We start from the raw sequence: 14742 nt of genomic DNA on the forward strand, positions 1-14742 counted from the left end.
CCTCTCTCTTCTCTCTCTCATCTTCTCCCCTACCTCTGCTCGCTAACCATTCACTACACGCCTTCTTCTTTTGTTCCACAGCTCGTTTCACCTCATCATTCCACCATGCTGTCCCTTGCACACCCTTGCATCTCCTCTTCACTCCACAAACCGCCTCACATGCTGCTCCTATCTCTTCCGTGAATATCTTACATACGTTTTCCACCCCTTCCATCTGCTCTAACTCATACCTTCCCAATCTTTCTTCCACTATGCTCTTATACTCTGTCATTTTCTCACTGTCTTGCAATTTCTCCACTCTTCTCACAGGAGTTGCTTCCTCCTGTCTTCCCCTTTGTCTCCTCAACCACTTTGCAGTTCTACCTTGGCCATCACTAATTGATGGTCCAAGACTCCATTCCCCCACCCTCTCCACACTCTTGCATCCAACACTTGTCTTCTCATTCGCTCATCCACACACACGTAGTCTATCATTGCCTTTCGTTCAACAAGTTCACCATCCATCCTCCTCGTTACTCTCCATGTATACCAGTGGATCATCTTATGACGAAAGTAAGTGTTGCCTATTGCCAACCCCTTACAAGCACAGATGTCCACCAAAGCACTACCATTCCCATCTACTTCAGCTGGCACACCCCACTGACCAACCACTCCATCCACTCGTACATTCCCAACTTTGCCATTCATGTCTCCAATCAACAGCACTCTCTCGCTCCTCTCAGACTTGTCCATACATGCTTCTACTCTCGCCCAAAACTCATCTTTCACTCTTTGCCACTCGATCCTCTGTCGGGGCTTACACACATACAATCGCCCACGTGTGTATACCTACTTTCATCCTCACCCATACAATCCTTGCACTCACTGTTCCATACTCTCTTATATTCTCCTTCCACTTCTTGCTTATCATCAGACATACTCCCTCTCTTGCCCTCTCATTCTCATTGACTCCCGCACATATACCTAAACCATATTCCCATTCTCTCACCCTTTCACCTTTCCATTTAGTTTCAGTCAATCCACATATATCCACTTTTGCATCTTCAAGCACCTGAACAATCTCTCTCTCTTTCACTTCATCATTCACTCCTCTCACATTCCATGTTCCCACCCTAAGAATGTCCTTTGTCTGTTCCTTAGTCGTCAACGTATGGTCCGTCCTGGTCCGAGGTGCTTTATTCGCTTGTTTAGTTAGTTCTTTTTACAGGGTGGGGCACTAACCCACTACCAACCCTTTGAGTTGCCTTGTATGACAAGCAGGGATACTGGGGGAGTATTCTTGAAACCTCCCTACCCCCAGGGGTAGGGGTTTTGCTTTTTTCTTTATTTATCCTCAATCCATAACTCTCTGCTGCCTTGTGAATAAATCTAATGCTCTCCCCTGCTTCCTCTACTGAATGAGACAACCTTAGTCCATCATCAGGATACTGTAATATATTATATATTGGTACTTTGAAATATTCATTCCTGAATCCTAATTTGCTGCTTCTAGTCAATTTATTATATGTTATTAATAGGAATAAGAATGTTGATGCATTACAGCCTTGTTTGATGCCCTTTGCTGTGCCAATGGTGGTTTGCTTTGTCCCATTCAGATATAGGCAAGGTCTGTTTTGTCATCTGTATATATTTTTCCTATTACAGTACATTTATGATTTTTGGATGTATGTTGTGGTTCATTAGTGCTCTTATAAGACTACCTGTATCGATGGAATTGAATGCCTTTTGGAAGTCCAATGATGTTACTATTAGAGTTTTTTTTGTTTTATAGCTTTCATTAACACAGTATTTAAGCATGTACAAATTATCTGTGATTCTTCTGTTTTCTGTAAAACCTGCTTGTAATTCACTGGTACTACTTGTTTTGCCTTTTGGAAGTCCAATGATGTTACTATTAGAGTTTTTTTTCATTTTATAGCTTTCATTAACAAAGTATTTAAGCATGTACAAGTTATCTGTGATTCTTCTGTTTTCTGTAAAACCTGCTTGTAATTCACTGGTACTACTTGTTTCCCTCATATGTTGCTCCAATTTTTGCCTGAGTATCCTCATGAAAATTTTCTATGAGGAGTTTGTTAAAGCAATTGGTCGCAAATGAGCAACAGTGGGTTTACACTTCTTTTGGATCAATAGTATTTAAGGTCTGCTCTTCATTAAGAGTTTTGTTTAAACGTTTGTTAAGCTGATTGATATATACATTACTGTCCTATAGCATTTTAAACAAGTCTGATTTTAGGCCATCTAGATCAGGTGCCTTTTTGTTTTTTGTGTGTGAAGGTGTTTTTTTAATTTCTTCAGTTGTTATATACCGGTATGCAATCGTGTCCTTCATAGGTTCAGTTTTGATGATGTCATATTCGTAGGCCATATCTAGGTGTTCTCTCAGGTCTGGGTTGACCTTCCATTCAGTCCACTGAATTGTGTTCCCTTCTTTTACTTTTAAACTGTTCTTGATTTTTTGTTTGGTAGATTCAAGTTTTTTTGGTGTACTCTCGCCTAGTATTATCATTCCATACTTCATGTATCGTATTCTCTCTCATTCTGTATATCTTTTTCCAGAAGTCCTCTAGCATTACCAGTTAATTTGATTCATTCATTTTACTGCCATCACTGTTATGTAGCAAGATATCTTCTTTTGTAGTGCTTTCTCCCTTTAACTTCTTTATGTGGTCCCAAAGCTTTACCAGTACCGGGTACTGTTTTATTTTGGTCTGCACTTATGGCTTCTGTAATTTTCTTTTCATGTTTCCAAATTGCATTTCCTATGAAAGATTGGACTTTTCGCTTTTGTTCCTGATACATTACACTAAATCTCTCTATTGGTCTATGCTTTTCACTTCTATCTATCTATCTATTGCCAGACGCCTCAATCCCGTTTGGGGTGGCCACAAACAAATCGCCTCCAAGTCGCCCTGTCCCCCGCCATTTCACTGCCCTGCTCCCAACTCACATCCCCCTCTCTCGTATACCTCTCCACCCCATCCCTCCATCTCATCCTCGGCCTTCCTCTCCCTCTTCCCCCCTCCACCTCACTCACATACACTCTCTTCGTCAGTCTTTCACCCTCCATCCTCTCCACATGGCCAAACCACCTCAGTGTGTTCCTCATAACTCTTCCTATCACATCCACATCCACACCACAACGCTCCTTTATATCCTCATTCGTCAGCCTCTCTCTCCACGTGAGTCCAAAGGCTCCTCTTAAATAACTCATTTCCACTGCTCTCACTCTTGACTTGTGTCCTTCCAACAATGTCCAAGCTTCACTTCCGTACGTTAGAGTTGGTATCACAATACTGTCATGTAGTAACTTTTTCACTTCCATGCTCACTTCCCTGTTTCTTATCACTGCTTTCAAGGAACCAGCAACCTTTCTTCCCTGCTGTACCCTTTCAAGCACTTCACCCTCCAAACCTCCATCCTTACTCATCACACTACCCAAATACTTAAACGTACTCACATTTTCCAATTCCTCACCATCCAACTTCGCTGTACATTCACTAACTTCACCTCTCTCAAAGACCATCACTTTACTCTTCCCTACATTCACCTTTAGGTTCCGTTTCTTACACACTCTCTCAAACTCATCCACCAAGCCTTGCAGCTCCCCTTCGTCTTCACTCAACAACACAGTATCATCTGCAAACAACAGTACAGGGAGTTTCCAAACACTATCCTCTCTCACCAGGGCCACTCCAACATCCACTACCCTACCTTGTACCTCTTTTATTACCCCATCCATGTACAGATTGAACAACCACGGAGACATGACACATCCCTGCTTCAAACCAACTCTCAAAGGGAAAAATTCACTCAGTTCACCATCCACACGCACTGCAGCCCTCGCACCATCATACATACTCTTCACAGCATTCAACAACTTCCCATCTACTCCATATATTCTTAACACTTTCCACAATCCTTGTCTATCCACCCTGTCATATGCTTTCTCCAAATCCATTAAAGCCGCATACAACTTCTTTCCCTTCTCTAGAAACTTTTCCACTAAAGATCTAAGAATGAATATCTGATCTACACAACCTCTTCCCTTCCTAAAGCCTCCCTGTTCTTCTCCAACTAATTTCTCTGTTCTTTCTCTAACTCTGTCTATAAGTATCCTACCATACACTTTTCCTATTATACTAAGAAGACAAATGCCCCTATGATTACCACACACTTCTTTTTCCCCTTTTCCTTTGTACAAGGGAATAATTATACCTGACTTCCAATCCTCCGGGACTCTACCTTCCTCCCAGGCCAATCTGCACATCTTCCACATCCATTCTACTACTATCTCTCCCCCATGCGTCAGCATTTCACCACACACTCCATCAATTCCTGGGGCTTTCCCCGATTTAACTTTCTTCATTACTTCCACAACTTCTATCCTACGGATTTCTTCTTGTCTTCTCACCTCCCTCCTTCTCCCAGCCATTCCCCAGCCACTTATACTCGCATTACTTCCATCCTCTACGTTCAACAATTCCTTAAAGTGTTCTCTCCATCTGCTCACTTTTTCTCCCTTCTCCATTAGTAATCTACCATTTTTATCTTTCACTCCCCTGCTAACTTCACTTCCACCCTGTCTTACTCTTTTCACTTCTCTCCAGAACATTTTCTTACAGTCCCTCCACTTTACACTCAAATTCCTTCCAAATTCCTCATCCACTCTCTTCTTACTCTCTCTTACTAATCTTTTCACCTCTCTCTTCCTTTCCACATATAACTCTCTCTTCCGCCTCTCAACTTCTTCCACGCCCCTATTTCTCATCCATTCATTGTATGCTTTCTTCTTTTGTGCCACAGCCTGTTTCACCTCTTCAGTCCACCATGCTGTTCCTTGCACCCCCCTTCGTCTTCTCTTCCTTCCACACACCACATCACATGCTGCACATATTTCTTCTGTAAATATCTTACACACACCTTCCACGTCTCCCATCTGCTCCAATTCATATTTGCCCAATCGTTCCTCCACTTCTCTCTTATACTCTGCCTTTTTCTCATCCTCTTGTAACCTTTCCACTCTCCTTGCAACTACTCCTTCCTCTCGTCTTTCCCTTCTTCCATTCCTCCATCTTACTTGAATCCTAATTCTGGCCACCACCAAGTAGTGGTCAGAAAGTCCACTCCCCCAACCTCTATACACTCTTGCATCCTTTACACATCTTCGCATCCTTTCATCCACACACACATAAGCAATCACTGCCTTCCTTTCATTCAGTTCACCACCCACCCTTCTCATCACTCGCCATGTATACCTGTGGATCATTTTATGCCTGAAGAGTGTATTGGCTATCACCAACCCCCTCCCAGCACAAATGTCCACTAACGCACTCCCATTCTCATCTATCTCAGCAGGCATACCCCACTCACCAACTATTCCATCCACCTTCACATTACCAACTTTACCATTCATATCACCAATCAAAAACAGTCTCTCATTCCTTCCAAACTTTTCCATGCACACTTCCACATTTGTCCAGAACTCTTCTCTCACTCTTCTAGCACGATCTTGCGTTGGCGCATACACACACACAATCGCCCACATTTGTATTCCAACTTTCAACTTTACCCACACAATCCTTGACCCAACTGATCCATACTGTCTTATGCTCTTCTTCCATCTTTTACTCACAACTATACACACTCCTTCCTTTGCCCTCTCATTCTCATCTACTCCTGCACATATACCCCATCCATACTCCCATTCTCTCACACTTTCTCCTCTCCATTTTGTTTCAGTTATTCCACATACATCCACTTTCGCACCCTCAAGCACCTGGACAATCTCTCTCTCTTTCACTTCATCATTCGCTCCTCTTACATTCCATGTACTCATTACCAAGTCCTTTGTCCGGTCCTGGGTCGTCATCGTTTGGTCAGTCCATGTCCGAGGCTTCTTGTTTGTTTTTTTAGTTAGTTGTTTTCCGGGGAGGGGCACTAACCCTCCGCCAACCCTTTTAGTCGCCTTTTACGACAAGCAGGGATACTTGGGGAGTATTCTTGAAAACCCCCCTACCCCCAGGGGGGGTTATAAAGTCTTCTTTTACTCATTTCTCTTTTTATTTGTTTTGTTATCCATATTGGTTCTATCTCTTCATTCCTGCTTTGTTTTACTCGTCTTTTTATTTTTCGTTTCAAGTGAAAGTCCAATGCCTCTTTCATTAGATTTTCTAATTCCTCTAGTTTGTTGTATGAAGTAGGCTACTACTTAAGTTTATTTTCAGTAAAGGATTTGAAGCTATTTTTTGTGTCCGCAGTTATTTTTAAGTATGAAATCTCTCTTTCCTTGTTGCTATATGTATTTTTACAGCATTTTATATTAAAATTTGCTGAAACTATGTTGTGTTCTGATAAATCAAATCTTTGTTTTTCCTCATCAATCACTATATTTACAAATTTCTTATGTATGGCATGGTTTACTAAAATGAAATCAGTTACACTTCTCATTTCTCTGTTTTCCCAGGTGATCTCCCCATCACATTTTAGATCACCATTTAGTAACACCAAAGTGTTGTCTACAATCCAGTTTAATACTCTCTCACCATTCATATTGACTGCCCGTGGTCCCACGAAGCCAATATGACCACTAAAGTCTCCTAAAAAGATGATTGGTTCTCCTTCGTTTGCGCTTAGTATATCGTCAGCTTCTTTCTTTATTGCTTTATCTCTTTCATTATCATTTGTACACCAGTATTATTTTAAATGTAAAAGATTATACAGTAAACTTAGCATACAGTATATTTTTTTGCTTAGTATTTATCTTCTCAACTGCCCTTTCATGATCTTTTTTAAACATAGGTCTAATAGATAAACCTCCTCCTTTTCTGCCATTTTCATTTAATGTTCAGTACTGTCTGAGATATTAACCTTCAGAAATTTGTGTTGGGTTTCCATTACACACATAATTGTGTTAGTTTCTGTGAGTCCTTCAATCTCTGTTTTTCGTGTGTTAGTCTCTGAACATTAATCATGCTTATTTCTAAATAGGCGCATTCTTCTCTTGAGATTACTTGATTACGTTTGCCTACAAAAATGGTGTTCTACACAGCTGTCCTTTCTTAATATACCTTCTTTCTTCCCTAGCATTTCTTTTTTCCTCTAGCTCTTCTCGAAATTTTTTATCTGTTTCTCTTTCCTTTTTTGTAGGATCAGGTACTACAATTACATTTTTAGAAGAGTCTACCTTTGTCTTCTTAAGCTTTCTTGCATTTTTTATTATGTCCCATTTTAGTTTGGTGTCAGTTAGTTTGACTACAGGGGACGGGGTTTAGGGTTATGTCTTTCCATCATTTTCTTGTTGCTACCAATCTTCTTAGCATCTGCTATTTCTTTATTCTTTACTCCAACATCCTTGAATAGTTCTTCACAGAATTTCAGCACAACAGTGTTTACAAACAAAGATGGACCACTGTAGGTGTGCAGCTTTTGCTCTTGCACTTTGCCTACTTCAAAATGAGCCCTCACGGCCGCGATTTAGCTCGTGTGAACAGGCATTTACTGTCACTCTGCTTTCCAGTGGCTTCAGGGGCTGTATGCATAAATTTTCGTAAGCATAAAATCATGTATAAGATACCTTTAACTCAAATAATAATACTGGTACTTTTATAATCTTGCTCATACCAGATACACCCAAACTGGAATGAACGTTAAAGTAGTAGTAGTAGTAGTAGTATTAGCTAGTGTAAATACACAAGTCGTCATATTCGTCTTCGTTCCCAGGGCTTTTCCATGTTCAGTGTTTCCATTTAAATTGGCCTGGCCACTTTCTCCTGATTCCAGCAAAAAATGGTTGCGATTTTGCTCGTGTGAACTGGGCTTAAGGCAATCTTCATTCTGCTAAAAGTAATTTCATCCGTACTAATTGCTGTCAGCTCTCTAACTCGAATTCATCCCACTCCTTCTGGCACCTTGCCAAAAACCTTTCTAACAACTTTACCTCATCATCCTTCCCTCCTGTTTTCTACTGTGATGGCTCTGTACCTATTTCTTCTACTGATAAAGCAGATCACTTTGCTCAGACATTCTCCTCCACATCCACTTTAGACGATTCCGATGCTGTTCCTCAGTCACTTCCCCCTCTGACTTCCTCATGGCTGACATTAAAATTTCTTCAGCTGATGTATTTTCTGCCATCACTGGCCATAATACTAGCAAGGCATATGGGCCTGATGGAGTCCTTCCTGTTGTTCTTAAGAACTGTGCTTCTGTGCTTACACCCTGCCTAGGTAAACTCTTTTGCCTTTGTCTTTCAACTTGTACCTGTCCTTCTTGCTGGAAGTTTGCTCTTATTTTAGCCAGTCCAAAGAAGGGTGACCTTTCCCAACCCTCTAGCTATCGTTCTGTTGATTTAACATCCTGTGTCCCAAAAGTTTTTGAGTCAATTCTTAACAGAAAAATTTTAAAGAATCTTTCCCATCACAACCTTCTTTCTGATCGTCAGTATGGGTTTTGTCAGGGACGCTCCACTGGAGATCCTCTCACCTACCTTTCAGACTCCAGGTCATCCTCCTTTCAGGTCTTTGGCAAAAGCTTTGCCATTACGCTTGACACATCAAAGGCTTTCAGTTGAGTCTGGCATAAATCTTTAATTTCCAAACTGCCCTCTTACAGTTTCTATCCTTCCATCTGTGCCTTCATCTCTAGCTTCCTTTCCAGTCGTTCTATAGCTTCTGTTGTAGACGGCCATCGTCTTTCTCCTAGATCTATCAACAGTGGTGTTCCTCAGGGCTCTTCCCTATCGCCAACTCTTCCTTTTATTCATCAGTGACCTTCGAAGCTGTACATCTAACCCTATCCACTCATACACTGATGATTCCACCCTTCACTTTTCCATTCGATTCTCGCAACGTCCATCTCAGCAGTTACTTCAACAAACAAGGGATGAGGCTATGGCACACCTAATGTCTGACTTGGCTCATATCTCTGACTGGGGTAAAAATAATCTGGTTTTTAATGCATCAAAGACTCAGTTTTTACACCTATCACCCTGATGCAGTCTTCCACAGGAGTACCCACTAATATTCAGTAATATCCAGCTCAATCCTGTATCATCCTTGAACATGCTTGGGGTTTCATTCACTCGGGACTTATCGTGGAAAGATCATATTGCATCTCTCGTAAAATCTGCCTCCAAGAGATTGGGTGCACTAAGCCAACTCCGTACCTTCTTTACCCCTGCACAGTTGTTGACTTTATACATGGGTTTTATTCGCCTCTGTGTGGAGTACAACTCTCATGTGTGGTGAGGCTCCCCACATACAGCTCTTCTTAATAGTGTGGAGTCAAAGGCTTTTTTGTCTCATTAACTCTCCTCATACTGGCCCCCTTCAACCTCTGTCTCTTCACCACACTGTTGCATCTGGATCTCTTTTCTATTGCCACTTCAATGGTCACTGCTTCTCTGAACTATCTGCTTCCATCCCTCCACGTCTTCAACGGATACAGAGCACCTGTCTAGCAGCAAACTCTCATCTCTTTTCTGTCCAGCTCTCTAATGCAAGAGTTAACCGTTACTTCTAGTCCTTCATTTATGCAGCAGGTCAGCTCTGGAACTGTCTCCCTCTGTCTGTATTTTCTACTTCCTATGATCTCCAGTCTTTCAAATGCAGTGTGTCCAGGCATCTCGAAATGAACAGATCTTTAAGTTGGTTGTCTATTGTATTGTTTTTGTTTTTTCTTGGAAGGAACGGTTTGCGGGCTCATGGCCTTTGGTTCCTTCTTTATTGCATTAAAAAAAAAAAAATTAGTGTTACCATTAAGGTCTGCTTGATAAATCTCAATTTGGTAAAGTTGCAGTTTAGTTTTTTTTTTTCCTCTCTAACCTAGCTAACAGTCTACTTAACTGATAGACCTGCTCTAATCTGTAACTAATCTGACTCAATCCAGTCTAACCTAACTAACAGTCAGCAAGTGCAACTGTTCGAAACTGCAAAAATACCCCCAGTTTTGTGTAACTGTGTAACATTAGAGTAAAAGGTTAAATTTTACCACGGACACAGCGGTTCCAGCTCTTTAAATCTCAAACCCTCCAGAAAAGTGCCGTTAGTAACTTACCGTTACCAAATGCAACACAAATAGTTATAGTATTGGCAAAAAACCCTAAGACTCACCAATGAAAACAAGAAAATTCTGCATGAAAGATCAGTACTGCAAGACATGATTTCACCATACATTTATTGACGGTATTTAATAATATGGCATTGGCTCTGATGACCTTCTCTAGTCTGTATGGCATGCTTCTGGTGAGATCCTTGAAATATTGGGAGTCTAATGTCATCCAGTGGCGTCACAGGACCTCCATCTGGCGGGGTACTGATGAGGTGTCTTTGTCCACCAAATAATTCTTCAACTTCGCTCATGCATTTTCTGTTGAATTTAGGTCCAGCGAATTACCTGGCCAGTCTGACGCAGCTATTTTCTGGTTTGCAAGCCATTTCACAGTTTTCTTCGACTTGTGACATGGAGCTGAATCCTGCATAAAAAAATTTGTCTCATGGTTTTCATAACAAGGAAGCAGTTTTTCCTCTAGCACATGGATGTAGTAGTCTGAGTTCATTGTTGTGTTGCGTGGGAGGAAGTACAGGCTTCCTTGCCCTTTTTGAACTAATGAAGAGTATGTACGAGGGAGCTAGGGCTACGGTGCGAGTGGATGGTGAGCTGAGTGAGTTCTTTGATCTCAATGTGGGATTGAAACAGGGGTGTGTGATGTCTCCATGGCTGTTTAATATATATATGGATGGGGTTGTAAAGGAGGTGCAAGGTAGGGCAGTGGATGTGGGGGTGGCCCTAATGAATGAGGGTGAGATTTGGAAGCTTCCGGTGTTGCTGTTTGCTGATGATACAGTATTGTTGAGTGAAGATGAATGGGAGTTGCAAGGTTTGGTGAATGAATTTGGGACAGTGTGTAGGAGGAGGAAGCTGAAAGTTAATGTAAACAAAAGTAAAGTTATGGTGTTTGAGAGGAATGAAGTCACAGAGTGTGCAGTGAGGTTGGATAGTGAGGATATGGAGAATGTGAGTGCATTCAAGTACTTGGGTAGTGTGATGAGTAAGGATGGAACTTTGGGGGATGAAGTACGTGAAAGGGTACAGCAGGGAAGAAAGGTTGTTGGTACACTGAAAGCAGTGATGAGAAATAGGGAGGTGAGTATGGAAGTTAAGAAGTCACTGCATGATGGTATTGTGATCCCTGCCCTGACGTATGGAAGCGAGGCGTGGACCTTGCAAGAGGGGAACAGGTCAAGAGTGAGAGCAGTGGAAATGAGTTACTTGAGAGGAGCATGTGGAGTGACGTGGAGGGACAGGTTGACGAATGAAGAAGTGAAGGAACGTTGTGGGGTAGATGTGGATGTGGTTGAAAAGATTAGGAGAAATACACTGAGGTGGTTTGGACATGTGGAGAGAATGGAGAATGAAAGACTGACTAAGAGGGTGTATGTAGGTGAGGTGGAGGGAGGGAGAGGGAGGGGTAGACCGAGGATGAGGTGGAGGGATGGAGTTGAGAGGTATATGAGGGAGGGGGGGGTGAGTTGGGGGGAGGGGAGTTAAATGGTGGGTGACAGAGTGACTTGGAGGCATTTTGTCTGCGGCCACCCTTTGCGGGATTAGGGCGTCGGGCTATAGATAGATAGAATTACCTGGCCAGTCTGACGCAGCTATTTTCTGGTGTGCAAGCCATTTCACAGTTTTCTTCGACTTGTGACATGGAGCTGAATCCTGCATAAAAAAATTTGTCTCATGGTTTTCATAACAAGGAAGCAGTTTTTCCTCTAGCACATGGATGTAGTAGTCTGAGTTCATTGTTGTGTTGCATGGGAGGAAGTACAGGCTTCCTTGCCCTTTTTGAACTAATGAAGGAACCCAAAACCACGACAGAATGTGAGTGTTTGATCATCTTGATGGTATATCGGTGGTCGTACCTGTTCACTCCAGCTGGCTGTCTCACCCTATCTCGCTTGCCTCTGAATGTGGATCTGTCATTGAACATGACTCATTCCCATATCTCAGGTGTCCAGTCTTTATATTGATGTGCAGATTTCATTCGCCTGCACCTCATCTTGCAAGATAGTAATGGTTTAAGGACAGCCCTGCGGGATGGCAAGCAGAGATCCTTCTGTAGCCGATGACATACCGTATGGTCAGGGTGGACCTGTTCTTGTGCAGATTGGGATTGTTCTGTTTTAATGTGGATGTAATTGTGGGCTGCATCAATACCTCCCTCTTTATTATTATGTCTGTGTGCAGCAATGTCTTCCTAGCGTGACCAGGGATTGGCTTGAGGGCAGGAATATCATTTGGCACTGGCATCTGGGCAGCAGGAAGAAGGGGGCAAGTGGTGGCTTTTGAGCACCCTACACATGCACTTGTATCCTTGATTGGAACATTATGTTCCCTTAGAGTGAGAATATGGACTCTCTGTTCCCTGCTGAAATACTTCTTAGACATCCTGTTGTTCAGTTGATAGGTGAGGAGTATTGCCTTAGCATCGGCACTCCTCTTGTCAATTTATGAAGTTTTTTAATTTGGATGGTGTGCTAATTTTTTGTGTGACTCTTCTTTACTATTTGTTAATCCTTTTTCTTTCTTTAATTTCTCTCTTTTCCTCCACGCATGATGTAAGTAGTCTTTTGTTCTCCCTATATTTTCTTCAGTAACCAGTAATTGTCCTAATACAGTAATCCCTCCAAGATCTGATGTAATAGAGCCAGAGGCATGTCTGGGACTTGGTTTTGTCTGGGACTTCGGAAAAATGCCCGTAGACAGGTACTTCTAGACTCAGACGCAACCTAACTTTGAAAGTCACCTAAATAACTTCTTACCGGACATGCACAGCACCCATTTAAGACCCTATTCACACAAATAAGGGACAGAAGCCATAAAATAAAAGAAAAGGAACCAGAGAATGAGAAATTAGAAGTGAGTATGGAAAATATTTAGCAGTGTACAGGGTAATTACGACATGTCTGTGACCTTCGTGAAGATAAACCCGCCTCCTCTATGGCTCTGACAGTGGTGAAGGTGCACTTGAAGCACGTACAGTAATCCAGTGTTGCGCTTCACTTAATCCTTTGCACTGTGAATAATAATTGTTTAACACTGCACATTATGTTCTTACTTGCGACACGCCAGTGTTGCACTCTGCACTTAATCCTTTGCACTCTGAATTTTAATTTCTTAACACTTCTCAACACTGTAAATTTCCCTGTGATCTGGTGGTGAGGTATTGCTGTTTATTCTCTGTCCACCACAAAAGCGAGAACATGGGCGACCATGGTGACGAGCGTGCAGTCATGATGGTAGGTAGGCGGGAAGTGGGGAGGACGCAGGAGCACTTGAGTGGACATCGCCGAAACTATGTGCCAAAACACAGATGTTCATCACCGCCCGGCAAGTTTAGAGTAGGGATGACCTTTTTTTTTTTTTTTTTTTTTTTTTTTTTTTTTTTTTAAAGGCTGCGTTCACACCAAGCGATTCAGTTCAATTCAATTCATGGAGAATCATATCGATTCATGATTCGTCTTGATGCGACATGTTAATTCCTATAGGAACTGTTCACACCAAGCAAATCAATTCAATTCAAATCATAGCGATTCAAGGCGATTCAGAATCACTGATGCGCGAGGGTCCATTTTTTCATCAGTCACGGCGATTCAGTGGAGGAGTGAGCACCAATGATTTTGGTGCATTCACAACGATAAACATATTATGTCTATTTTTTTACTCTATTCAGTCATAAATGAAGGATGTCTATTTTTTTTACTGTATTCACAGCCATAAATAAAGGATGTCTATTTTCTTAATATATTCACAACCAGAAACAAAGAATTTATACTTATTTTTACTCTATGCACAACCAGAAATAAAAGATATGTTTTCTTAATGTATTCTGTATTCATAACCAGAAATAAAAGATGTCTTTTATACTGTACTGCATGAAACACTACTTCTTCCAACTTTCAGACTTTTTAACAGTTCACTTCTTACCTAAGGTAAATGGCAATCCTTTCTTCAACTCCAACTGCACGTCGGTAATTAGTATTCTGTTTTCTTATGTTGGGTGCAGTCAACTCCACTAGCATTTTAAACTGTTCATTGGTCATCCTAAAAATAATCATAAAACTTGTCTGAATTGTTTATCAAATCTGGGAACAAGTGTCCGAAACTCCCAAAATCAGGTCTTTTTGCATTAATTTCATGCACCCATATTCTTCTTGGACGCCTACGCCTACGCCGCCTCAGCCACAGCAACACCTCTATTTCAGCAAGAGCGTCTACATCCATCCTCGTTCAAGTCAGCCTTTGCACTACTCCCTGTTGATTCTGACAGTTTGATTCTGTCGGTATGAACGGCGCTGATTCAAAATGAATCGAATCAATTGATTCTCCATGAATTGAATCGAATCGAATCGCTTGGTGTGAACACAGCCTAATACTGTACGTTCTTTGGCCATTTTTGGACCCAAGCGCAAAATGTCCAGGACTTGGGCGTCCAAGGCTTAAAGGGACTACTTTAAATTGTTTTCATTTTCTATGTAAAGCTGTTGTAGGCTAGTTCTTCCTTATTCCTGTCTTCCCGATAGGATGGGCACCATAGTTGAAAGTGTTGTATGACTTCTTCTGCTGCCCCACACAAATCACATTTATTATTGCCACCTGAAAATCTCCTTCTGTCATTTAGTGGTAAATTATTTGTTCTACTTTTATATAAGATTATGGATGCTATGTTATTATTGTATATTT

The 14742-nt window shown here is 41.6% G+C and overlaps 1 protein-coding gene across 2 annotated transcripts in view; it reads left to right on the forward strand.

Moving 5' to 3' along the window:
• Positions 1 to 14742, forward strand: part of LOC145404120 (uncharacterized) — a 213095-nt gene that overhangs the window by 6037 nt on the left and 192316 nt on the right. The window lies entirely within an intron of this gene.

This window comes from Coenobita brevimanus, chromosome 62 (assembly GCF_032717465.1).
Source record: "Coenobita brevimanus isolate Jiangsu-jjx chromosome 62, ASM3271746v2, whole genome shotgun sequence".
Lineage (NCBI taxonomy): Eukaryota > Metazoa > Arthropoda > Malacostraca > Decapoda > Coenobitidae > Coenobita > Coenobita brevimanus.